The 27301-nt window shown below is 40.8% G+C and overlaps 1 protein-coding gene across 1 annotated transcript in view; it reads left to right on the top strand.

The window, feature by feature from the left end:
- AEBP2 (AE binding protein 2) overlaps positions 1-15150 on the top strand; it is a 218109-nt gene extending 202959 nt beyond the window's left edge. The window contains exon 10 of the transcript XR_004439997.1: positions 14844-15150. The gene's annotated coding sequence lies outside the window, so the exon portion shown is untranslated. The remainder of the gene's footprint in view (positions 1-14843) is intronic.
- The last annotated feature ends 12151 nt before the right edge of the window (positions 15151-27301 follow it).

Below are 27301 nucleotides of genomic sequence, written 5' to 3'. Positions count from 1 at the left end.
CCAGCAGGGCCAGTTGGTGGTGTGCAAAATGGGTCCTTAGAAGATGGACCTGGAAGAGAAGGCAAGTAGACTTTTTAGCAGGAGTCTGCTGGGATACGGGAGTGCCATTCTCTCTGGTATAAAAGAATATTCATAGCTGGGTGTGGTGACTCACGCTTGTAATCCCTAGCACTTTGGGAGGCTAAGGTGGGTGGATCACAAGGCCAGGAGTTTGAGACTAGCCTGGCCAATATGGTGAAACCTTGTTCTCTACTAAAAATACAAAAATTAGCCAGGCATGGTGGCAGGTGACTGTAGTCCCAGCTACTCGGGAGGCTGAGGCAGGAGAATCGCTTAGACTCAGGAGGCAGAGGTTGCAGTGAGCTGAGATCATGCCACTGCACTCCAGCCTGGGTGACAGAGTGAGACTCTGTGTCAAAAAAAAAAAAAAAAAAAAGAAGAAGAAGAAAAAACAAAGAATCTTCATTTGGGACTATCACTAATATGGAAGAACAGGGATATTTACCCCATTGACATTGAGAATGTAGGTACATTTAGGTAATTTTTGACCTCCTATAAATGTTTGTTAATTTTTCTTTCGAGTAAGATATCTTTTTTGATACATATATTCGTTACTGTGATAAAAAAATTTTAGGGAAATAATGTTATACTATTGTGGCTGTCCAGTGGTAAAATTGTCCTGAAATTTCTTAGAAGGGTTCCTCAGGCAAATGAAATATGAAGCCACTTTAAAATAAAATCACATGGGCCTCTTTGACAAGAGGGCCACTCTGATCTTGATTTTTTTTTTTTAGCATTAATATTTTCCTACTGTTTGAAGTCCACCATTTTCTTAAGACTTTTAAAGTGTGAAATGGCACACCTGCACCCAAAGGATTCGACCAGTGAGGCACCTGCTGCATTTAAAATCTAGGGCTCTCAAACAAATCCAGCTTTAGTTAAGCCTGACCAAATAGGTATTGAAAATCTTAATGAAAACGAGCTTGATGTTAGTGGCTTATTTTCCACTTTATTGAGTTTCTGTCACAGTTGCCTGAACAATGTTCGATGACTTAATTTAATTTACTTTCTTTCTGGGGGACAGGCAGGAAAGAAATTCACACAGAAAGAGGAAGACCTTAAAGGTAAACAGATATATGTAGGAAATTAGAATATGGACTGGGAAATCTAAGATCATTGTACTGAAATGCTGATTAGACATGACAGAAGAGGCTGAGTTCTCTGATAAGCTTACTTGAAATTATAAATGCTTTAAAAAGTAGGTTGAAGAAAAAGGGATGTACTAGAAAAGGACACCAGCCAGGAACCAGGAGACTTGGTTTGTGTTTTAAAAAGCCCACAAATTCATGGGCTCCAGAATTTAAGCCTTAAAGGGACTACTCCCTAGTTCTGTGACTTAGGGCAGGTCGCCTTCTTTTTCTGCAAAATGGGCATGGGAATTGTAACCTACCCGATAGACATTTTTCAAGAACAAAATGAGTAAATATATGTGAAATGCATAGAACAGTGCCTGGCAAATAGTTAAGGACTCAATACATGTTGAAAATTACGATTTCCAAGTAATTTAATTTTTTTTTTTTTTTTGAGGCGGAGTCTCGCTCTGTCGCCCGGACTGGAGTGCAGTGGCCAGATTTCAGCTCACTGCAAGCTCCGCCTCCCGGGTTTCCGCCATTCTCCTGCCTCAGCCTCCGAGTAGCTGGGACTACAGGCGCCCGCCACCTCGCCCGGCTAGTTTTTGTATTTTTAGTAGAGACGGGGTTTCACCGTATTAGCCAGGATGGTCTCGATCTCCTGACCTCGTGATCCGCCCGTCTCGGCCTCCCAAAGTGCTGGGATTACAGGCTTGAGCCACTGCGCCCGGCCGTAATTTAATTTTTTTAGAGCTCAGCTTTCTCTCTTGTTTAAGAATAATTTTTCCTGCCCTTCTTGTGTGGGTAGTAAGAAGGTTTTACCCTCATTTAAGAATAACTTTTTCCTGCCCTTCTTGTATGGGTAATAAGAATAGTTTTTCCTACCCTTCTTGTATGGGAATAAGAAAAGATCACTTGCCTGAAAGAATTTTCTCTCCAGGAGGAGAGATAAAACATTAAAGTCAAGAGCTCAAAGCAAAGTCAAAGACATCAAAGGTCACTTTGGTCTGGGAGGATAATCAAAGTCTTCCTAACCTTGGTGCCAGCACTGGTTGTTGAACTTGAGTACATAAAGTAATAACATTTAGAAAACAATTTTGGAAACGAAATACAGATGTCCAACTTTATTTTGCTAAATAATGGGTAAAATTTAAAACCTCTCTCTAGGCCATGCGTGGTGGCTCATGCCTGTAATCCCAGCACTTGGGGAGGCCGAGATGGTAAGATCACTAGGTCAAGGGATCGAGACCATCCTGGCCAACATGATGAAACCCCGTCTCTACTAAAAATGCAAAAATTAGCTGAGCGTGGTGGCGGGCACCTGTAATCCCACCTACTTGGGAGGCTGAGGTAGGGGAATCGCTTGAACCTGGTAGGAGGAGGTTGCAGTGAGCTGAGATGGCGCTACTGCACTCCAGCCTGGCGACAGGGTGAGACTCCCTCTCAAACAAAACAAAACAAAAAAAAACCTGTCTCTCTTGTCATCAAATATCACCATTAATTTATAATAGAAGTCACTTGAATATGGAAGGAGTTATCTCAGCCCAAAGACAGTGCTTTAAATTGAATATATTTACTTTTATGGAATCTTGTTATGTTGTAATTTTTCTTTTACCCCTTTGAGTTAGGTGGAATTTAATCATGGACCAAACAACCTACATACCAGCATTTGGGAAGGTCTACTTTCAAGAGTGGGGATTTCAATAGCCAAAGGTCAGGAATAGGAAGAGGAGAAAGCATTTGAGCAAAGGCATTTGTATAAACAAAGACACAGGGCTGCAGCATTGGGACAGTAAACGCTAGCTGCTTCATTAGGCAAATCCCGAATTCCAGTGATGTAATAAAATACATGTATTTTTCACTTACGTAAAACCGCATACAGGTCAGACAATCCTTCACCATCATATAGCTATGCCATTTGAAGCACGTGGCCTTCAAGGTGACTGGCAGGGGAGGAGAGAGGTGAACGCACTTGGCTCACAACTGCATTCACCTAGAAATGATGCCTGTCATGAGCAGAACCGGTCATAGGGCCCCATTCTTAGTGCCCAGGGGCCTGGAAGAGGTGACATTTCCATGGATATCGGTGAGCATCAGACTGACCAGCATGAGGGAAAGTAGGAGGAACACTGCTCAGTTGGGAGTGTATACAATTCTGGAAGCGGGTGATGTGAGGTAAGAGCTGGGAAAAAAAAAACAGCTGTAATAATTACAGCAAGAATGTGAACTCAGGGCTAAGGATTTTAAGGGTTAATAGGAATATATTAATGTTTTTCAGCAGGGATTAATACTAGACCCTTCTTCACAAATAATAGTTACTGCAGGAAATAAATGTAAGGAGAAACAGCATAAATGAGGCAGTGATTCTGAAATTAAATTTGAAAAACACTATGGTAGTAGAATTGATAGAAATTCTCAACAACTTCTTATATGTAGGGGAATAGAGAAAACTAAGAAGAGGGAGACATTGAAGACCATTCTAAAGCCTCTTGTCTTGAAGGGTGGATGGATGATGTTAAACGAAATAGAATATTGTAGGAAAAGCAAGCTTTGAAGAGCAGCATGATGATTGTGCCAAGTAATTCACTGCTGCACCTGCTGGGTTTTATGAGCCAGAGGGATATCTAGATGCAGATGCCCAAGAGACAAACATTTCGGTCTGGAGAGAAGGCAGAGATTGGGATCGACATTGAGAAGAAGATAGCTAAAGGTCTGGGAGTGAATGAGATCTCTGAGTGGCGTAAGTGCAGAGGTATAGGAGCGGGTGGCAGAGAAAGAGCCTTCCACACTACATTTGGGTCCTTTTGTTAGTGCAGAGGGGAGAGAAAGTTAAGACATGAAGAAGCCAGAGGAGTGATAAGAGAGGCCTGGGGACAACAGGGATGGAGGGGAGGGTTGGGGGTATGGCTTAGACCTGCCTTGCTTGCTGGCCTGTGGCTAGAATAAAAAACAACAACATGTGCTGCCAGGAATCAGTTTAAACTTTCAAACCCCAGATGAGCCTGCGGAGCTTTCTTGAAATCCTCTTGTATTCTCCCTAGTGAATTCACCTTCCCACTTCCAAAAAGGAATATTCTACACTTCCTCCTCTCTGATTAAGCTTTCGACACTCTCTTACATTCCTTACTCTTAGGGGTCGATGACCTTGTTTCTTGTGTCATTAAGAAAAATGGGCCGAGTGCAGTGGCTCAGACCTGTAATCCCAGCACTTTGGGAGGCCGAGGTGGGTGGATCACTTGAAGTCAGGAGTTGGAGACCAGCCTGGCCAACATGGTGAAACCCCGTCTCTACTAAAAATACAAAATTAACCAGGCGTGGTAGCGGGTGTTTGTAATCCCAGCTACTTGGGAGACCGAGGCAGGAGAATTGCTTGAACCTGGGAGGCGGAGGTTGCAGTGAGCCGAGATTGCACCATTGAACTCCAGCCTGGGCAACAAGAGTGAAACTCCAACTCAAAAAAAAGAGACAACGACCTCATCTTCCCACCACCACATCTACCCTGGGGTCCGTGCTCCCTCCGTGCCTGCATGTATGCAATGATGTCCTCCTTATCTGGTTCTCCCTGCATCACTGTGACCCCCTCTCTCCTGGATCGTCTCTATCAGCACATACGTGTGCTGAAGTATCTCCCATCTTGAAAAGTTCTTCCTAGCACCCCACCCCCTCTCGTTTCTACCTCACTTTATCACTTCTTGACAGCAAAACTCCCCAGCAAGATTTCTCGGCTCAATGGCCTTCGCCTGTTGTTCTCTATTTCACACTAATCAATCCTCTTCTCACATTCTGCTTAGCGTGTCCTTGCCAACATCCGCCATGGCGTTCATCTTGCGAAATCCAGTGGTCAGTTCTTGGTACTCATTTACCTGAATGCTTACAAGCTTCTGACAAAATTGTTCACTTCCCCCCTATTGAAATGCTCAGTTCTGGGACCCCTAACTGCTGTGGTTTCCTCTTTCCCTTGCTTGGCCTTCCTTCACGGTTTCCTTAGCTGGCCCCTCTAAATGCAGGAGCGCCCTAGGCCTCTGTCCCTGGATTGTTCTCTACCCACACTTGCTCTCTGCATGATCATATTCAGCTATTTGGTTACGTGTACGATCTACATACACAGGACTTCCAAGTTTTCTCCAGTTCTGACCTTTCCATTGAGTTTTAGATTTCTGTATCCATCACCTATTTGACATCTGTAACGGAATGACTAATAGCAGCTTAAACCCAACTGCTCAAAATAGAACTATTGGCTCCCTGTCACACCACTTCCAAGTCCTCCCAGCACACAAGCCCTCCCCGTCTTCCAGCTCTCAGTTTCCCTTCCTCCCCCACAGACCACACCATCCCTCCACTGGCTTTTGCAACAGCCTCTGGACTGGCCTTTCTGTTTCTCTTGCCTCTTCCCGTACTTACGATATACTCTGTGCCATAGCCAGAGTGATCCTTTTCAAATGGAAATTAGGCCATGTTACTTCACATAAAGGTTTTCCATAACCTTTATGATAAAACCCGGCACGCCTTCTGGGGACTCCAGGGCCCTATGTGCCCTCTTCTTTCTGACCTCATCTCCCTCTGGCTACTCCTCACTTTGCTCATCCTGTTCCAGCCACACCAGCTTCCTCTTGTTCCTCCAACAACCAAGGATGCCTGGATGCCACAGCCTTTGCATTGCTGTTCCCTTTGCCTTACTTTCTCTCAGGTGCCGAGTGGCTCCCTCCCTCACTTGCTTCCTCAGGTCTCTGCTCAAATATCACCTCCCAAGAGAAGCATACCTTGATAATCCTGTCTAAAATGGCCACCCCCTACACCCCTTCTAGCCTTTTTGTTATGTTTGATTTTTCCTCATGGTCCTTGTCAATACCTAAATTTATATCTGTTTCCTTTTAAATGGTCTGCCTCTAATACTAGAACATGAGATCCACAAGAGCAGAATAAGGGGAGAACGATCTGCTTTATTTACACCTGTGTCCAGTGTTGACTGCAGCCCTACAGCTGTCTGGACTGTCTACTCTCTTACTGTGTCTAGCGCACAGCAGGAAGTCAATAGATATGTACTGAATGAACGAATTAGCACATTTTATTGTGCAGAATCTTGCGAGTAACAGTGAGTGAGATATGACAGGAATAACCCATGAACAGCCTTCATTTCCCGTTTTTAAGATTTTGCCTTTGTTGCTGTTGTAAAAGAGTTTCACTCTGTCACCCAGGCTATAATACATTGATGCCATCACAGCTGACTACAGCCTTGACTTTCCCCTAGCATATTCACCTTCTCACTTCCAAAGTGATCCTCCTGCTACAGCTCCCGAGTAGCTGGGACCACAGGCACGCACCACCATGCCTGGCTAATTTAAAAAAAAAACTTTTTTTTTTTTTGTAGAGATGGTGTCTCCCTATGTTGTCCAGGCAGATCTCGAGCTCTTGGGCTTAGGCAGTCCTCCCACCTCAACCTCCCAAAGTGCTGGGATTACAGATGTGAGCCATTGTGCCCAACCTCCCCCCCCATCTTTTTTTTTTAACCTTTTTGTTTAACTTCTCCCTTCACCCCATGCCAATCCATCTACATGTATGCACACTTATTTGGAAAGCAGGTTTGAGGTAAAAACAAAGACCTTCAGTATATTTTGCTTTGACAGAAGGAAAGAGGAAGAGTTTCTATTACAATCTATCATATGAATAGTGTGATTTAAGTCCTGTTTCAGGAGATAAAAATAGCTTTCTGGACTGGTTAAAGCCTCCCAGAAACAATACAGTTAGTTTAATTTATTTTTTGAGACGGAGTCTCCCTGTCATCCCGGCTGGAGCGCAGGGGTGCGATCTCACCTCACTGCAACCTCCGCTTCCCAGGTTCAAGTGATTCTCGTGCCTCAGCCTCCCGAGTAGCTGGGACCACAGGTGCCCACCACCAAGCCTGGCTAATTTTTGTATTTTTAGTAAAGATGGGGTTTCACCATGTTGGCCAGGCTGCTCTCAAATTCCTGGCCTCAAGTGATCTGCCTGCCTTGGCCTCCCAAAGTGCTGGGATTACAGGCCGGAGCCACTGTGCCCAGCTGACAATACAGTTAAGAACGATTTTTATTTTAACTCTTATCACTTTGTAATTTTGACTCAATCCTTTTCAGGACCTCTTTTGTTAATAAATATCAAACTATAAAATATAAAATTTCCAGTTACCACATAGATGTGTATCCATCACCTATTTGGCATCTGTAATGGGATAGTGGTAGGTGTGGTAACTGGAAACACTCAAATTCCACACACAAATTCTGGCTCCTCCGTTTTTCATACCTTCACCCTCAATGGCTTCTCTTTCCCCTCCTAATTGTTCCAGCTCCTCAGCACTCCCTCAGAAAATTAAACCTTTTTTTCTTTTTTTTTCCCACAAGAATTGCATAACTTGGGAAAAAAAGCTGTAAAGTGTTAGAGATCATGCTGCCACCTAAAGGACAGAAACGGTAGGAGGCTTGCCTAGTTAGCAAAAGCCAGAGACACAGCTGGGAATTTCATTAGAGGAGAGGCAGGTAAGAACCACTCTACCTGCTCAGAAAAGCTCTTGTTCTCTTTGGTGACCTAAGGAAATGAAGGTTGCTGGGTAATTAGCATAAGTGTCTGCAACAGATTTAAAGGCAGGAAATCACATTTGGATCTGCTTTTACTCCCCTTTTTTATTTTTGGTGTGTGTGTGTGTGTGTCTGTGTGTGTGTGTAGTGGGGGAAGGATTTTTTTTTCTCACAAAAAAAGAGTTTAAAAAGATTGTTAACATGGTTGTCTTTGGGTGATGAAAATGTGATATTTTATCCCTCTTTGTTTCATTTCTCTGAAGTGGCTTCAAAGTACATTATTACTTAAGTGATTTAAAAAATGATTTAATTTTTTGGCCGGGTGCGGTGGCTCACGCCTGTAATCCCAGCACTTTGGGAGGCAGAGGCGGGTGGATCACGAGGTCAGGAGATCGAGACCATCCTGGCTAACACGGTGAAACCCCGTCTCTATTAAAAATACAAAAAATTAGACGGGCGTGATGGCGGGCGCCTGTAGTCCCAGCTACTCCGGAGGCTGAGGCAGGAGAATGGCGGGAACCCGGGAGGCGGAGCTTGCAGTGAGCCCAGATGGCGCCACTGCGCTCCAACCTGGGCGACAGAGTGAGACTCCGTCTCAAAAAAAAAAAAAAAAGATTAATTTTTAAACTTAAATGGGGTAGCTAGGAGTAAGGTTGTTTCAGAAAAGTCTATGCCTTGTGAAGATCGAATTAAAAGAAATCTTTGATCACATTGAAAATCAATTACATTGAAGGGTTAATATGAATGACATCTTGTGTTTTCATGCTTCGAAGAGGCCTATTTCCTCTTCTTTCCGCTTTTCTATTTTCTTTCCGCTTGAAAGAAAAATGCAGAGGTTTAAATTGGAGAACAAATTCAATACCATTTAAAGTGTCCATTAGGGTGAAAAGTTAGAATTCCAGAAAATAGTTGGATAGTTCAATAACCTCAGATTTCTATAGATAGAAGCCTTGAGAGAAACAGTTTGCCCTGTGAGGGATGAGCAGCCCCAGGACGCTCACAGAACTGCATTTGGGCTGACAAACAGGAGAGTTTGAAGACAGCCCACACATGCCAAATGACAGGAAAACTCTCAAAATGTTTACCAAAGTAAACATGCCTGGTCTGCAAGGCTTACAGCTGAAACAGACAGATGAAGAAACTTCAGGGTTCCAATGCTAGAGCACTTTCTGGAGGAAAACTGGAGATAATACACATTATGAACTGAGGTTGGGATTCAGGACCAGTCTTTTCGTGTCTAGCCGTGGAGCCTCAGGGATTTACTAGGAGAGAGGATCAGAGAAAAGCTAATCAGGCAACACAAGCCTGGTGTAAGTTCTTGCATTTATAAGTCTTCGTGGATTTATGTTCTACAACTGACATTTGCTGAATAATAATAATAGCTGGCTTTTGTTGAGGAATTATTCTGTGCCAGAAATTGTGCTAAGTGCTTGGCAAATATTATGTCACTTAATCTACCTCCAAATCTGATCAATAAGTGCTAATGATATAGCATATTAAACAACATTCCCTGAACCAAGGAATTTCATTTATTTCCCTAAATTCACACAGCTAATTTGTAGGTACAGTACAATCTGAGTCCATAAATTTAGCAACAATACTGTAAGGCCTCACTAACAACATCAATACGTTCCTGGAAACTTCAACTTTTAAGTGAAAGGAGGTACAGCAAGTCCTCAAATAATGTTTCCTTCAATGTCTCATTTTGTTACAACATTGATGAGAAAAAAATTGATTTTGTTATGTGTAATTTCACTTAAAGTCAGTTTCCAAGAATGTATCGATAATGATAAGTGAGGACTTACTGTACTCTGTTATCCTAGCTAGAACTTGTCTTCAGTTTCGCTTGCATAACCCCTACTGGAATTTTGATAATGAATACTTGCATACTTGTATGTACTTTTATGTTGACATATACTGTTTTTCATCGTAAGTCAAAAATCTTACAAAAGATGCAATATGTGTTTTAAAACACTCTTAAAAGGCTGGTCACAGTGGTTCATGCCTGTAATCTCAACACTTTGGGAAGCTAAGGTGGGAGGATCTCTGGAGGCGAGGAGTTTGAGACAGCTTGGGCAACACAGTGAGATCCCATTTCTGCAAAAAATTTACAAAAATTAGCCAGGTGTGGTGGTGTGTACCTGTAGTCCCAGCTCCTGGGGAGGCTGAGGTGGGAGGATTGCTTGACCTCAGGAGTTTGAGCTTGCAGTGAGCTTTCATGGCTTCATTGCAGTCCAACCTGGGCAACAGAGGGAGACCTTGTCTCTAAAAACACAAAAAAGATTAAAAATAAAACACTCTTAAAATATTTGATATTCATGATATTAAAAAAAACTGCATTTTTTTACTCCTTGAAATTGTATTTGTACTCTACTTCTCTTACAGAATTCTATCATAATGTAACATATTTTTTGCACTTCTATGGTTGTTCACGGCGATGGTTAGTTTTTTGTGTCAACTTGGCTAGGCTATAGTTTCCAGTTGTTCAGTCGACATTGTCTAAGTATTGCTGAGAAGGCATTTTACAGATGCTGTTAACGTCTACAATCAGTTGACTTTAAATAAAGGTTAACATCTACAATCAGTTTACTTTAGTTAAAGGAGACTATCCTTGATAATGTGGGTGGTTGAATAAGTTTGTACTTTCATTGCTATAACGAAATACCTGAGACACTTTGGGAGGCCGAGACGGGTGGATCACAAGGTCAGGAGATCGAGGCCATCCTGTCTAACACGGTGAAACCCCGTCTCTACTAAAAAATACAAAAACTAGCCGGGCGAGGTGGCGGGCGCCTGTAGTCCCAGCTACTAGGGAGGCTGAGGCAGGAGAATGGCGGGAACCCAGGAGGCGGAGCTTGCAGTGAGCTGAGATCTGGCCACTGCACTCCAGTCCGGGCGACAGAGCGAGACTCCGCCTCAAAAAAAAAAAAAACAAAAAAACCAAAAAACGAAATACCTGAGATTAGGCAATTTATAAAGAAAAGAGGTTTAATTGGCTTACAGTTCTGCAGGCTGTACAGGAAACATGACTGGGGAGGCTTCAGGAAACTTACAATCATGGTGGGAGGCGAAGGGGAAGCAGGCACCTCTTACATGGCTGAGCAAGAGGAAGGTGGGGGAGGTGCCACTCACTTTTAAACAACCAGCGCTCCTGAGCACTCTATCAGGAGAAGAGCACCAAAGGGGAAATCCATCGCCATGATACAATCACTTCCCATCAAACCCCACCTCCAACATTAGGGATTAATATTTAACATGAGAGTTGGGTGGGGACACAAATCCAAACCATATCAGTGGTGAGTCATCTAATTAGGTGAAGGCCCTAACAGCGAAAATTGAAAAAGATTTTCTGAAGAAGAAAACTCAAGACTGCAACATTAACTCCTACCTGAGTCTCCAGCCTGCCAGCCTACCCTATAGATGTGTTAAAAGATAAACTAAGTCACATTCAAATCTATAGTTTGAGTGGACAATGAATCATAAGTTGGGCAGCCCCAGACCATAGGCAGTTCAGGGATCCAGAAAAGGAGAATAAGGGGGGGCTTTTATAAGGTGAATATGGAAGCAAGGCAAAGCAACCATTTCAGTGGAAAGTCCCTAGCTAGAGGTGAGGTGGTAGTTTCTGATAGGCCTGGACTATGACCATTTACATCTAGTTGGGTTTCAGTTTGCTTACATAGGAACCTAGGGTTGGAACTGGAGCTGCCTTGGTTTAAATGGCCTTCCAAAAATTATTTTAACAGACTTCAGGATTCCAAGACTCCACAATCAAATGAGTCAATTACAAAAAATAAATCTCTCTCTCTCCCTCTTTCTGTCTCTCCATTATCTTCTGTTTCTCTTGAGTCCCTGGATACATTCACCCTAGTAAACTTAAACGCAAAACAACAACAAATATGTAAAATTGAAGTTAAAAATTACCTATAATTTTTTGTGACAGTAAGGCTATTAGTGTTAAAATATTTCTTTGGCATTAAATTATCACTAATTATTAATAGTCTGCAGCTACTCAAAATGGTATAAATATATTAAAACATTTGGTAATTATTTTTGAAAGGAGAAATACATAGAAAATACATCTCAATTAGATTCACTGAGGGGTATGTTTGTGAAACTATTTATGGGGGCTTGATTAAAAGAATTAACTTAATTGTGTCTTTGGTTCCAGAACCGGCTTCAGATGGGTGGGAGGTAGATCTTTTTTTTTTTTTTTTTTTTAAATTGGAAGAAAAGTGACCAAGAAATAGGAGAGTGTATTGTCAGGCTGTTCACAGTTATAGGAAGAGTACCTGTAAAAGCAGAGGATAGGAAGACAGATTACTTTAAAACCCTCTGGAACCTAGTAACTATTCTAAAATCTTTTTGCATCTCTAGAGCAAATGTGCCCTCCTTGGAAGACTGTTGCTTATTTCTCTGGGTTTCAGAGTTACCCTGTTTCTCTCAAATAGCCTAGTCATGGACCTGGTTTTGATTTAGCAATTTTGGCAAATCTCTGGTTTTCGACTGTTTTCTGACTTTGTTAATTTGGGTGCATTGTCATCCTTTGGGTTTCATGTCCATGCTGGGTCTGGACCATCTTCCTTATTTGTTCTCAAGGCTCCTGTTCAGGGAGTTTCCTCGGTTTCCCAGCTTTTTACCTTCACAGCTTGATGTTCTGTTATTCACGTCCCTGAATGGTGCGATTGCATCTGATCACCTCAGCAGGGCTGAACAGCTGCTGGAGGCTGTGGCTGGATCTGTCTGTCAGCCATCTTGCTTTTATTGATTAGTTCTTGAAGGACCAATTACATTAAAAAACATCACATTGTTCTTCTTGGAAATCTGGCCCCTTTGTCTGCTTCAACCTGTTTCCATTTTTCCTGCTTTATTTTTATATACCTTTTGTCTTCTATCCCTTTTAAATTTAATTGCTTTTGTACTTCCTTCCTTGGCTTTAGATTACTTTGTTTTATGATTCTCTTGATAAAAGAAAAAACTTAAGCCAAATTAAATTTAAAGGAGTTTACTTGAGCAATGAACGATTCGTGAATCAGGCAGCCTTCTGAGACGTAGTAGGCTCAGAGACTCCAGCGTAGCCATGTGGTGGAAGATTTATGGGCAGAAAAAGGAAAGTGACATACAGAAAGCAGAAGTGAGGTACAGAAACAACTGGATTGGTTACAGCTCAGTGTTTGCCTTATTTGAACACGGTTCAAACAATTGGCTACATTAATTGGCCAAAACTCAGTGTAGGCTAAGGTCTGATTATACCTCCACTTGTTATAGTTCACGAAGTACAGAAAAACCTTTAGGGAAAACTTAAAATATGGAAGGAGGCAGCTTTAGGCTAAACTTGATTTAACCTCTAAATGCCAGTATGATCAAACTATAAAAAATAATATTAAAATTTACTAAAATTTTGAGATTGAAGGAACACCATAAATCATAACTCCTGCATGTGTGTGAACTAGATTTTGGGACTGTGAAGAAGTTATTTAAGCCTGGGGGTTCTGAGGGTATGAGAGAAGCATTTGAGAACCAACATTCCTCTAGGACTTTCCAACCTAGATGTGATGTGGCACATTACACATGTGCTTCTGCCATGCCTTCCATCTTGTCAACCATGCTACTGACCCCAGTGGTTGAAACAGGATGGAGGAAGAAGGGGTGGTGGTTTGTCAATATTTAACCTGAACCCTTTTTCTCCTGGGATGCTTTTTTTTTAATTTTTAATTTTTTTCTTTTTTTCTTTTTCAAGACAGAGTCTTACTCTGTCACCAAGGCTGGAGTGCAGTGGCATGATCTTGGTTCACTGCAACCTATGCCTCCCAGGTTCAAGCAGTTCTCCTGCCTCAGCCTCCTGAGTAGCCGAGATTATGGGCGCGCACCACCACGCCTGGTTAGTTTTTGTATTTTTAGTAGAGATGGGGTTACACCATGTTGGCCAGGCTGGTCTCAAGCTCTTGACCTCGTGATCTGCCCACCTCAGCCTCCCAAAGTGGTGGGATTACGGGTGTGAGCCATGGCGCCTGGCCTGGGATGCTTTCTTTTGTTCTGTAGGCAGCAACTTCTTCTCCTGATGGTGGATCTCTAACCTGTAGTTCTCTTGTTCCAACGGAATGCTCTTGCTTATTTCATCTTTAGATCCTTACAATTAGGGAGTCTACCCCTGGCTTCTGTTTGCTAAGGTTTCATTAGCTTCTCTAGGTAGCTCTATTGAATGGGATGAAAAACAACCTCTCTGCTGGCTCTTTCTCTCACACACGAAACTCACATAGTGCCCATGCTTGTCCATGTGGTTCTTTGTGTTTATTAGAAAGAGGTGCCCGTTTCTCAAGATACTTTATTTCTGCCTATGGGGAAATTGTTGTAATACACACTGGTTTTGTTAGAACAAGAACCTCTATTGCCATCTACCAGAAAGTAAACATAAAAACTTACGATGACTACCATGTGATTAAATGTTGACATTAGATGTTGTACCCTTGACAGCATACAACTTGCACACCATGCATGGTGACCCTAGGCTCACACATCGTATACAAGAAACACATGATTTGCCTAGATGAACTTTGGAAATGAAGGCTGATTCCAACACAGAAGCAAACTCTTCTTTATCCAGCTTTCATCAGTTAGGAGGATTGCCTTCTCTCAGAGTAGTCTTCTTGAAGCTCTCTCTTGCCCTCATGAGGTAAGGGTCAGGTTTTCCCTAAACTCCTTTACGATGTTGAAGCACTGGGATTCAGAGAGGAGCAACAGCTGTTCTCAAATTCTTTTCACAAATTCTCACCAATATTTAACAATATGCTCTTTTATAACCTTGATGTACACGAAGGATTTTAAGAGCTATTGTTAAGGACTTTTGGGCTAACTCCTTTGCAACTTCTGCATATGGTCTCATACTTTATCATCTATTTTTTTCCTTGGTGTTTCAGTTGTAACTTCTGTTTTAACTTCTTATTACAAACAAAATAGAAAATGGAAATATTTCTTCAAAGATGTTAAACATCTTTCCCCTTACTCCAATGAGAATAATTTAATATGGATAGAATTAATCTTCACTAGAAAACTAAAATTTACCAAAGCATACCTTTTATGGGTTTGGTATAAGAGCAGCAGGGAATATTTCTTTCAGAACAATTTATGATGGAGAGTATCATGAGAGTCTTATCTTTGTCCTTTCTAGAAGACACTAAGTATCATGTGAAAGAGCTCCCTGAGGAGAGATTAAGAAGAGATGAGTTAAAGCTGCAAATACCAAGATTTAAGGTTAAGTATGAAGAATTTCCTGATACAGAAAATTCTTTAGCACTGGAATTGAATATCAAGACTCTTTCCCCAACATTGACCTCCAAACAAACTTTGCTGGGTTGTTCAAACCGCTTTGCTTCCTGTAAGTGTTCATTGATCTCTGTGAGTGGATGATGGTTGATTACACACTTTGTCCGTGATTAAACTAGGAAACTTCTGTTCAAAAGATTCAGTATAATTTCTCTTTCCATGAATATACGCAATTATATAGTGATTTTAACCTATATAGACCAAGATAATTTTGTGATCCAAATGGTCAGATGTCATATTTAAAAAATATATGCATATAGTTTAAAGCAATTAAATATCCTTACTCGGTTTCTTATGCGGATATGTAAGAGTAGCAGCTGGTCGTGAGGGTCCATCTTCTATGGCTCTTTCACGTGTCTGTGTGTTTTGTGAAGCAAAGCATCGACTTCTCCTTGTTCTAAACTATCTTTTGAAGGATGCTTGTATAGTATAATTAACAGCTTTGGACAATAGAGATTGTATCTCCCTCTGGAACAGGGGTGTCTGATCTTTTGGCTTCCCTGGGCCACATTGGAAGAAGAATTGTCTTGTGTCACATATAAAACATACTCACTATAGCTGATGAGCTAAAAAAAAATCTCAAAAAACCCTTATAATGTTTTAAGAAAGTTTACCAATTTGTGTTGGGTTGCATTCAAAGTCATTCTAGTCCATGTGCAGCCCGTGGGCTGCAGGTTGGACAAGCTTGCTCTAAAACAAAGGGTAGATTTTCTTACTGTTTTGTGTGGTAGGCAGTATAATGGCTCCCCGAAGATGTCCAGAGCTTAATCCCAGGAACCTGTGAATATGTTACCTTGCATAACGAATGAAAATTTATGTTACAGATGAAATTAAGAATGCTGATCAGCTAAAGGACCTTCACATACAAAGGTTATCCTGGATTATTCAGGTGGGCTCAGTGTAATCACAGGCATCCTTTAAAGTGGAAGAGTGAGTTCAGCGTGATGTGATGTGAAAAGGACTCAATTTGCCTTTGCTAGTTTTGAAGATGGAAGAATGGGGCTATGGTCCAAGGCATGCTGGTGACCTCTAGAAGCTAAAACATTGACAAAATGGAAAAGAAATTTTAGTGCAGTGAGGCCCAATTTGGACTTCTGACTCCAGAACTGCAAGATAATACAGTTGTATCCATTAAGCCACTAAATTTGTGCTAATTTGTTATGGCAGCCATAGGAGACTAATTCACCTTGGCAGATAGAGGTAGTATCCTCCTCTGGGGCAAATATATAAGCATGCTTACTGCACAATATAATAAGGATGACGTCTCTTTCCAGGACATAAGCAGGTATGCTTATTTCCTGTTATAAAATATTCAGGTTTTCTAAGTTCAGGGTTTTTTTTTTTGTTTTTGTTTTTGCCTTATTTGCATTACCTTGTGGGTACTGGGGTTTGGAGGAATTGGCTCAGATGCTGATACTCTGGCTACTACTATCATGGTGAGTAATAACCTCTCATTTGTCTATAATCCAGGAGTCTCATGTCTTCTGCCAGCATCCATAAACTCTAGCAGGCTAACTTGTTAGTTTGCAAGTAGGCCCTTCATGGTGTGCTCATTTTGACGCACTTCTGCAAAATTTATTTAACAATTTGCTAGACCAGGGCTAAGCGACTCTGTAATTATTACCTTCAAGATAGTGTTTGCTCTCTTTCCATACTTGAGAGAGGAAGTGTTGTGATGTCTCTCTCTACCTTTACAAAGATCAGAGATCAGCTTATAACAAGATTAGAAATAAAAAACAAAACAGGTTGTTTACCATAGTTTGAAAAGCATCTCTCTATTGGCAATTTACGACTAGGGCAGGTACTAAGAAGTTCCCTGTCTTTTTTCTCATCTATGGAATTTTCTTACTGCCACGTTTCTCCATTTATCTTTCTTTCTCCACGACGTGCTGTTTGAAGAGAAAATCCTTGGGAATTAGTCTCTCATTCTTTTCTCATGAGAAGCACTCCCCTCTCTGAATTTTTGGTGAGTTAGATTTCTTTCTTGGCTATACCATAAAGGACCCTGGCTTTTATAGCTACTTTCTCGTTTCTAGCTTGAACTCTGTGGCAAAAGTTAAGTCAGTGTGTCAGAAGTCATTTAGACCAAGGATTTTGTTTTACAGATGTGAAAACCAAGGCCTCTGATGACAAGAAGAGCTATTGCTTTGTTTAAGCTTCTCCTGACCTAAATACCTAGTGTTTTGGAAGAAATTGTCTTAGCCACTGTCAGCCCCCATCTTTCTGACACAAGGCCTGGCTCAGTTGCTCATTTGGCCTAACATGATTGCTTCCCCTCAACTGCTCTAGAAATACAATTGTGAAATTGAAATTACCGTATTTGCAGGCTGACTCTGGCCAGAGAAACTGACCTGTGGACGAGTTGAAAATAAGCTTGTAACAATGCTCGTTTTACAGTTAATTAACTTAGGGCAGAGGTATGAGAGCCCAACATGTGCCAGGGCCTCTTGGGTACTGGAACAATGCCTGGAGTGAGGCTGAGAGGGAAGCTTCCTAAAAGGTTGAGGAGGACTTTATTTGGGAAGGAACTGACAGCGGGGTTCTGGGGCCTGGACTGTGTGAGAGTTTGAGGACTCCAAGGAAAGGAGAATATTATGGAGTTCATCTTTGATTTTTTTTTTTTAATCAGTAACTTGTCATTTTTTCCATAGTCAGAAATGTAACTGAAACATTTCTTCCTCTTAACAGGTATAAAGAGAAAAGGATAGATTTTCTTTTTCTCCTGCATTTTTTCTCTTTAAGAAACAGAAAGAACAAAAGATCGTATTGTCCATGCTCCTGGAAGTCACCAATCAATAATACGGGCCAGGGCTTTGTCTTTTCAGCAGTGGGCTGATTAAATCCCTATGCTTGTTCTAGGTTGTGTGTCTGAAATTTGTGTTCCTTTTGTTCTGAGGAGTACAAAATAATCAATTCCTCTAATGGAGATTACCAGCTTAATAGATAATCCTAACGTATTCTTTGTAAAATACATTATATATGATATTTAAAGTTGAAGGAAAGAAGATTGGGCCATGTAGAAATTTGGTTCTTAACAGAACCTCTTCTTGATTGAAGAAATATAAGCAAAGAGTTTTATGTGTTCTGGTAAGGGTATGTAGTCTTTGCATTTTCTGTTCTGAGTATTACAAAAGGAAAAGGGGAAAAAAGATTTTACATATAGCAGAGATATATGCTGCAAAAGCAGGAGACCAGTGAAGCCCTGGACCCCTGCTCTCCTCCAGCCTTCGAGGAAAAAGAGAGTCCACGTAACAACAGAAGATGCTTCAGAACAAATTATGAGTCCATAAGAGATAAATTAATGTCTTTATTCATTGCAAAGGAATGGTTATTATTAAAATAAAATCCCTGATGCTGTCTCTCAGACGGAACTTACATAGAGGCAGGAGACCACATGTCATTTATTGACTGATAAAACTGTAGGTAAGAATATATATGACTTCCATAACTTGTATAAAAAATGAAACTACATTTAAATGTAGGAGCAGTATATTGGTTGATATTTAACTGGTTGAATAGTTAACATATAATATTTTTAAAAAATCTTCTTTTAATAGGCAGTTTAAGTTAATGCTTATGGTCTAATTTTTACTTGAAGACATTTTGCTACAGCAGAAACATAGTTGTGATTCGTATACTTATTCTTGATATTAGCCTGGCCATTCGTCATGCGACGCTTAAGCTAGTTACCACCATTTATCTGGTAACTATTTCCGGAACTGAAGGGATGATGCCTGGAAGGAGATAAACTTCAGGAGTTCACCTTTAAGCCTAAAAAGTACCAGTAAAATTCAACGACAGGATAAAAACTTTGTCATAAGTATTTTCACAAGATGGAAGACAAGAAAGCAAAGAGCAGGATAGGAAGAATGAAGGAATAAATAAAAATAAGTGAAAATGCTGCGTTTTCTCTCATGGGATGGATTTTTCAACAGCTCCTGAACGATGACCTCTCAAGTTCTTTTGCAATTCTGTTCTAAGAAAGTAATTACATACATTTAATATTCCTGTCTTTTCACAACATTAATTCATTCCTACTTTAGCCTTAAGAATTTTAGTAGAATTTATTGTTTATTCATGTGTATAAATATTGTGCAAAAATATCTTTAGATGAGTTAGTATATATGAGACACTTAGGCCAGGATTTGGCACATCTCTGTACTTCATAAGTGTTTGTTATTGTTATTTTTTAACAAGAGTAAAAAAAGATCTTATGACGCATCTAATATCATTTAAGCTGTTTATGGTTAGTCCTTGGAATGTCTTCTGGTCAAAAGTTTCTGCAGCCCGGCATGACATTAATTCGAATGCATCGAGCCGGTTTCCCAGAGGGCTGGATGACATTTTTGACTTTTTAGGACTTTTGAGGCTTTTTCTAATGACTAAGGTCAAAATCTCTCTTTCCTCATCTCTTGAGTTTTAGGGGCAACCAGAGATGTTTTGAAGTAAACCAACCATTAGATGTCACTTTCTTCTCACTGCTTTTGGTTTTAGGCATTATGACCTGGGTTTAAGCCTTTTGATTTTCTTCTTTTTTTGAATGTCTATAAATAGTCTCTATGTCAAAGCTAAACGGGAAATTTAATTTTAGATTAGTAGATAAGAGACAATACTCAACTCCTTGGAATGATGAAATTTTGGGCTGGTTTTAAATTGGCCTGACTCAATGTCCCTAGTTGACTAAATTTGGAAATGTTGTATTTGTGTTTTTCTCTCTCACTGAAGTTAGCATGGCATTGTTGCTGCACCAGACACTTATGCCTGGGTGTGTCCTTATTCAGGTCAAAGCTAATGAGCTTTTTTTTCTTAGCAATCACTGAATGAAAAACATATTCTTCAGATATCTGTTTAGAATTGCTTTTCCAGAAAACCTTTGTGATCTCCCTCCCCCAACAGAAGAGCTCAGAAACACATAACAGTTTGAAAACGAGAAAAAATACTGCTGCTATGGTCTGAACATTTATGTCTCCTCCAAAATTCATGTTGAGACTTAATCCCCATTGTGGTGGTATTAGGAGGGGTGCCTTTAGCAGGTGGTTAGGCCATGAGGGCTCTGCACTTGAGAATGGATTAGTGTCTTATAAAAGGACTGGAGGGAAGTGGCTTAAGGTCCCCTTACTCCTCCTCCTTCTGCCATGTGAGGATGCCACTGCAAGAACATGCCACTGATGGAGCAGCCCTCACCAGACGCCAAACTTGCCAGTGCCTTGACCTTGGACTTCTCAGCCTCTAGAGCTGAGAGAAATACATTTCTGTTCTTTATCAATTGCCCAGTGTCAGGTACTTTATTATAGTAGCACAAATGGATGAAGGAAACTGCCAATTATGATTTTAGGAAAGAACCTGGTTCAAGAATATCATCTTTCCAGTCTTACACCTTCTGCTTCCCCCTCATCATTTCTATCCTGCAGAAGCCTGACACTGAGCAGTGGCCAGGAGGTTTTGAGCTCTTTGAGACTTGTTTCCTTGGTGGCCATAGGCTTTGCTCTATTGAAGTCCTTTAACTAGTAAAGGTTATTCGTAACTTTGGGTCTGAGAATGTGTCCAAAATCTATGAAGCACTCATCCTATATGACAGGATTAAAACGCCCAAGGATGTCCAAAACCATAAAACAAACAAGTAGCTTTTTACATTTTATTTAACTGACATTTCATCTTGCTTTTGCTCCTACTGATATGAAATGAAAACCCCACAACCCTTAAAATGCTGTATTAGTTTGCGATGGCTGCTGTAATGAAATGCCAGGGACTGGATGGCTTAAACAACAGAAGTTAATTTTCTTATGGTTTTAGGGGCTGGAAATCCAAGATTCAGGTGTTGGCAGTGCTTGTTTCTCATGAAGCCCCTCTCTTTGGCTTGCAAATGGCTGCCTTCTCTCTGTGTTCTCACCTCGTCTTTCCTCTGTGTGTGGGCATCTGGTGTTTCCTTGTATGTCCAACTTTCCTTTACTTATAATACTAGTCAGATTGGATTACTGTCCACCCTTAGGGCCTCATTTAACTTCATCACCTCTTTAAAGGCGCTATCTCTAAATACAGTTCCATCCTGGGGTATTGAGGGTTAGGGCTTCAACACACAAATTTGTGTGTGTGTGAGGGCACAATTCAGCATATGTCCCTGGTCAGTAAAAAGTAACCCAGTTTCTTCTGTTTCAAATCAATCTCTTTCTGCTAAATACTCATTCAAAGTTAAGCTTTTCCTGTCTCTCAAGGGGTCTCACCTCATTCCTCCTTCCCAAGATGGTGCCTGGGTTCATGGAGAAGCTTAGTATCCTGATGAGAGTGGAAGAGGCCTTTGCCCTCTGGGCCTTTGCTGGGCTCTACCAACTGGACCCTTATCCCACCGTGGTACCCAGGCCTTCGGTGCTGGTGTTCCTCATAGTGGGCTGGCTGGATCCTATTCTTGGTCATTCTCTTGACTGTCACCGCTAGTGGCTGTGAGATATGCCATTGCCTCGGGAGGCAAGGTCTCTGTAGACTCACATTTTTTCCTCCAGATCACAGGCATCTTCCAATCATTGCAAAAGACTGTAAAATGAATGAAAAGATTATTGCGAGTCTTTAATGGAAAACAAAGCATGGTCTAGTGTATCCTTCTAGTTATCTGGTTCCTTTCATTGTGTTTGGGCTATTTTACAATTCTGTAAGTTGTAGAAAACTAAAACTGATGTATATGATTCTTGTCCGCAGCAATGCAAATTAATTGTATCTAGTGGAATGCAGTAATTTATTGCCCTGCAAACAGCTCCATTTTACATCTATTTGTAAATTTGTTGCAGCATTTACGTATATATTCTTTGAATTCTTTTTATAGCCAGATGTAATATCTTACCAGTCTCCTCATTAATTAATGAGTTAAAAACACTCTTTAAATTGTGTTCAGTTTGTATTTGTATGGGAGTCATTATGATACTTCCCTTAAAAAATGAAATTATCCTTTAAAAAGTCTATTGTTCTCAGAATTTCTATGTTACCCATGTGAGCATATGGAAATTTCAGGGTCTACTGCATGCTGTTCTCAAGTAATGGACTACTAGAAATGCTAGCTCCAGCTCATCTAGCTGGCCAGGCATGGAGATTTGGGAAATTTTCTTTTTGGCAGGAGTGTGGTAGGGGTGGTGGTGGCGTTTCTATCAGGCTGTGGCCCAGGAAGGTGGTATGTAGGCCCTAATTTCTTTCTTGGAGTCCTAGGCATTATATTACTCTAGCTTTACCTTTTCAATTGTTAATATTTAATATTTTTTGAGAGGTTTCTTTCTCTATCACCCAGGCTGGAGTGCAGTGGCGTGATCTCGGCTCACTGCAACCTCTGTTTCCTGGATTCAAGCGATTCTCCTGTCTCAGCCTCCCAAGTAGCTTGGATTACAGGTGTGCATCACCATGCCCGGCTAATTTTTGTATTTTTTAGTAGAGACAGGGTTTCACCATATTGGCCAGGCTAGTCTCGAACTCCCGACCTCAAGTGATCCTCCAGCCTCGGCCTCCCAAAGTGCTGGGATTACAGGCATGAGCCACTGTGCCCGGCCTAGCTTTAACTTTTCAGTTCTTTCTACTTCCTGCCTTGCTACTTGAGCTTTTACTTCCTTTTCTATGTATAAGAAGCCACTTTGATGTCATAACCTGCATTCTTTCTATCTTGTCTCATAAATTCTACATTCTGAACTTAATAAAAGATTTTAGGATTAAAACAATTCATTTTTCTGCAAGTAAAACCTGTTGATTCTGTTGTGTTCAAATATAACCTAAAACTTAAAATTGACTCCCTTTTTTTTTTTTTTTTTTAAGAGACAGAGTCTTGCTCTGTTGTCCAGGCTGGAGTGCAGTGGCACAATCTCGACTCACTGTAACCTCTGCCTCCTAGGTTCAAGCAATCCTCCTGCCTCAGCCTCCTGAGTAGCTGGGACTACAGGCGCACGCTGCCACACCTGGCTAATTTCTTTTGTATTTTATTAGAGATGGGGTTTCACCGTGTTGCCCAGCCTGAGCTCAGGCAATCCACCCACCTCGGCCTCCCAAAGTGCTAGGATTATAGGTGTGAGCCACCGTGCCCGGGCAAAATTGACTTCTTTTAAGTAATTAATAACCTTTGATTCAATGTGAAGGAGACCCCTGGGAAAACTGGGAACTAGAAATTCGTGTAAGAAAATATATTGCCTTTATATTTAAAAATATTATCTACTATCTATGATTGTGATTTTTCGTCTGTGTTGAGTATTTGTTCATATATAATGCAGTGTATTCTTTGGTATGAAAGAAAATGCTCCTATAGCAATATGCTCAGTTAATGATATATCTCATGTGCACTTCGTATTTCTGGGAAAAATGCTTTGTTCAGACTTTGAATCTACTTCTATTCACAGCAAAGGTCAGTCCAGTGCCCTCACTCTCTATTGTTTCCCTGCAACTTAAAAAAAAAAAAATAGTAAGCTTCTAGCTTTTTCTCAAAAAAAAAAAAAAGATAAGTTTCTAGCTGTTTCTCTAATCACATTTACCCTGAGTCATCTGTTATATATCCCTCTATTTTGTAAGTTGAGCCCCTTTTTAATTTAAAATATGGTTTGATTTCTCATATAGAAGCAATGTTTGCATTTTGTTGGAGCAATCCTTGAAACAGTCTAAAGAATGGCTCTTTCTTGTTTTTATATAGAGCTTCTGGTGAACTTTACACCATGCATCCCAGCTTTGGCTGAGTTTAATATTTTGTCCTTTAATTTATCCAAAACTTACATTTTCTGGCTTCCAATCATCCCTTTCTTAAATTTATTTACTTAATATTTTCTTACATCAACAGCCAACTTTTTTAGGGGGGTGGGTTGCAAGGGTTTTTTCCACAGAGAATCAAAGAAAGTTTTATTGCTTAATAACCCATTGGTTAGGCTGTCGGAAGCCATGTTGAAACTAGAGTTTGGGCCATCGTCCGGGGCCACTCACACTAAAATCATACTCATATTGTACTCAATTTAATTCCTTCCTTTGCAAAACTAGACATTATTAAGATGGTATGAAACTTTAGTGTTTCTCACATATTGCTGAACCCATACGTGCTAAATGTGTGACTGTCAAAACTAAAAGTAATTGTCTTAGACTGTTTCTGCCACTGCAACAGAACAGCAAAGACTGGGTAATTTATAACAAAGAGAAATTTATTTCTCACAGTTCTGGAGGTTGGGAAGACCAAGAGCATGGTACTGGCATCTGTTGAGGGCCTTCTTGCTGCATCATAACATGGTGCAAGGGCAAGTGATCATGTGCGACACCAGGACAGAGACAGGAAATTTGGCCAAACTCACTTTTAGGACAAACCCAGTCTCAATAAAACAAATCCACTCCTGTGATAATGGTATTAATCCATTCATGAGGGCAGAACCCTCATGAACACAGATGGCAGCCATCTGCAGAGCCCTCATGACTTAATCACCTCTTAAGATCTCACCCCTTAATACTGTTACAAAGGCAATGAAATCTCAACATGTGTTTAGGAGGGGACATTCAAGCCATAGCAGTAATCCATAGTTTGCAAAGTATACTGGTTTAGAATGCTATTTTTTTTTTTTTTTTCTGAAACAGAGTCTCTCTCTGTTGCCCATGCTGGAGTGCAGTGGCATGATCTCAGCTCACTGCAACCTCCACCTCCCAGGCTTAAGCTACTCAGGAGCCACAGCTTCCTGAGTAGCTGGGATTACAGGCATGTGCCACCACGCCTGGCTAATTTTTTTGTATTTTTAGGAGAGATGGGGTTTTGCCATGTTGCCCAAGCTGATCTTGAACTAATGAGCTAGGTGATCCACCCGCCTCAACCTTCCAAAGTGCTAGGATTACAGGTGTGAGCCACTGCACCCAGCCTAGGATGCTAATTTTAGAATACATTATTTTATGATTTGTTATTAATCCTCGTAATAATACCGAACAGCTATTAAATGTGCCGTACATATTGAGTACTGAACTCAACATTTTCTATATATTAATTATTTTCGTAACAGTTTGTTTGAGGCAGGTGATATTATTTTCATTGTAAACATGTGGAGACTGAATCATAGGAAGGTTAGGAAACTCCCCCAATATCATAATTTAAAAATGTATCTGGGATTTATTTTAATCATGTATGGTAAGACATGCAGACATGGAAATGACTGTCATGGAGGAAGACATTTTTACTCACAGTTCCAAAAACACAGGAGGCACAGCATGCCACACAGGGCCATATGAGAGAAGCACCAGGGTCACTCAGGAGGCAGAAGGAACAGGACGAAAGCATGAGCAAGAGCCTTTATTGTGGGTCCACAGGAAGGAACAAGTGAGGTAGGGTACATGGGCTTAGGATGGGCTAGTTTGAATAATTTCAATGGGCTCCAGTGTGTAGGGACTGCCCCTCGTTTTCTGGTACGTGGTCCTGGTATGCTTAGGGCAGAAGAATAATGCCTTCTGGAGTGGAAAAGCCAGAGAGAGGAGGCGGTCTGAAGTAAGGACTCTGGATTAGTTGGGTTGCATATGAAAGGCACACTTGCAGGGGAGGTGGCCCACGCCTGTAGTCCCAGCTTCTCGGGAGGCTGAGGCATGGGAATTGCTTGAATCCGGGAGGTGGAGGTTGCAGTGAGCTGAGATCACGCCACTGCATTCCAATGTGGGCAACAGAGTGAGACTCTGTCTCAAAAAAAAAAAAAAAAAAAAGTGACAGATGGATTAAAATCCCTTCCAGTGTTATTACTGTGTTCCTGTATAACTGAATGAAGAGTTCAAAAAGCTTTCTAATGCTGCTCTAAAGCATTATTTGCTATTTGTTGGGTCCCAGCAGTGTTCTTGGTATGTCTTCACATACTGAGGTAGGGGCAGGGGCTGGTCTGCCACCTTTGCAGTCAACTTTGCAGACTTTGGTTGACTTGCGTTGTGATCATCCTCAGCCTGGGACAAAAAGCTAATAGAATCAATGATCTTTTCAGTTATGAAAACCACTATAAAAATAATAGTCTTGACTTGCATTTCAATGCAAAGCTTTAATAGATCAGTTGTAAAAGAGCCTTATATGGATTTATTTAAGTGACTTTTATGCTAGAATGTTTACATATTTATGCTTTTCCCAGCTCTTTGCAAGATGCTGTAGAAAAAAATTAAAGAAAATATTGCTTTCTTTTGTTCCCCAATTTGGGAGATATGGTGATCAGAAGGACAATAAATGAATGTCCAGCTTTGGATAATACAGACTAAAAGTGCAATGTGAATTTAGATAAAGGAATTTAGATTGCTTTGAAATGAGCTTCATAAGGTTACTTAATATCTTTGGGCCTTAGTTACCTTATTTGTGAAATCAGAATAATTAATTTCCAGTACTGTAGTGAGATGTAAGTGAAATAATACATGTAAAATAATTAGCAAAGTCCTGACTTGTAGTTATAAATAAACAAATATGGGCTGCAATTATTATAAGTATTAAAGAGGCAGGTGCTAACAAGAACAGTGTAGGATAAACTCTAGATATCCATACAAAAACTTCCCCCACACCTTCTCTCTTATTTCTTTTTTTTTCTTATTATTATACTTTAAGTTCTGGAATACATGTACAGAGCATGCAGTGTTGTTACATAGGTATACACATGCCATGGTGGTTTGCTGCACCTGTCAACCTGTCACCTATATTAGGTATTTCTCCTAATGCTATCCCTCCCCTAGCCTCCCACTCCACGACAGGCCCCAGTATGTGATGTTCCCCTCCCTGTGCCCATGTGTTCTCATTGTTCAACTCCCATTTATGAGTGAGAACATGTGGGGTTTGGTTTTCTGTCCTTGCGATAGTTTGCTGAGAATAATGGTTTCCAGCTTCATCCATGTCCCTGCAAAGGACATGAACTCATCCTTTTTTATGGCTGCCTAGTATTCCATGGTGTATATGTGCTACATTTTCTTTATCCAGTCTATCATTGATGGACATTTGGGTTGGTTCTAAGTCTTTGCTATTGTGAATAGTGCCACAGTAAACATACGTGTGCATGTGTCTTTATAGTAGCACGATTTATAATCCTTTGGGTATATACCCAGTAATGGGATGGCTGGGTCATATGGTATTTCTAGTTCTAGATCCTTGAGGAATCTTCAAACTGTCTTCCACAATGGTTGAACTAGTTTACACTCCCACCAACAGTGTAGAAGTGTCCCTATTTCTCCACATCCTCTCCTGCATCTGTTGTTTTCTGACTCTCTAATGATCACCATTCTAACTGGTGTGAGACCTTATCTCTTATTTCATGCTAACCTGTCTTGCAACTTCCACTTCAATTATGCTGGGTGAACTAGACCGTAATGTAATGTTTC

Source organism: Trachypithecus francoisi, unplaced genomic scaffold (assembly GCF_009764315.1).
Source record: "Trachypithecus francoisi isolate TF-2019V2 unplaced genomic scaffold, Tfra_2.0 Lachesis_group11, whole genome shotgun sequence".
Lineage (NCBI taxonomy): Eukaryota > Metazoa > Chordata > Mammalia > Primates > Cercopithecidae > Trachypithecus > Trachypithecus francoisi.
Note: the sequence above shows the minus strand (reverse complement) of the source record. Positions and strands in the feature narration are given on the sequence as shown.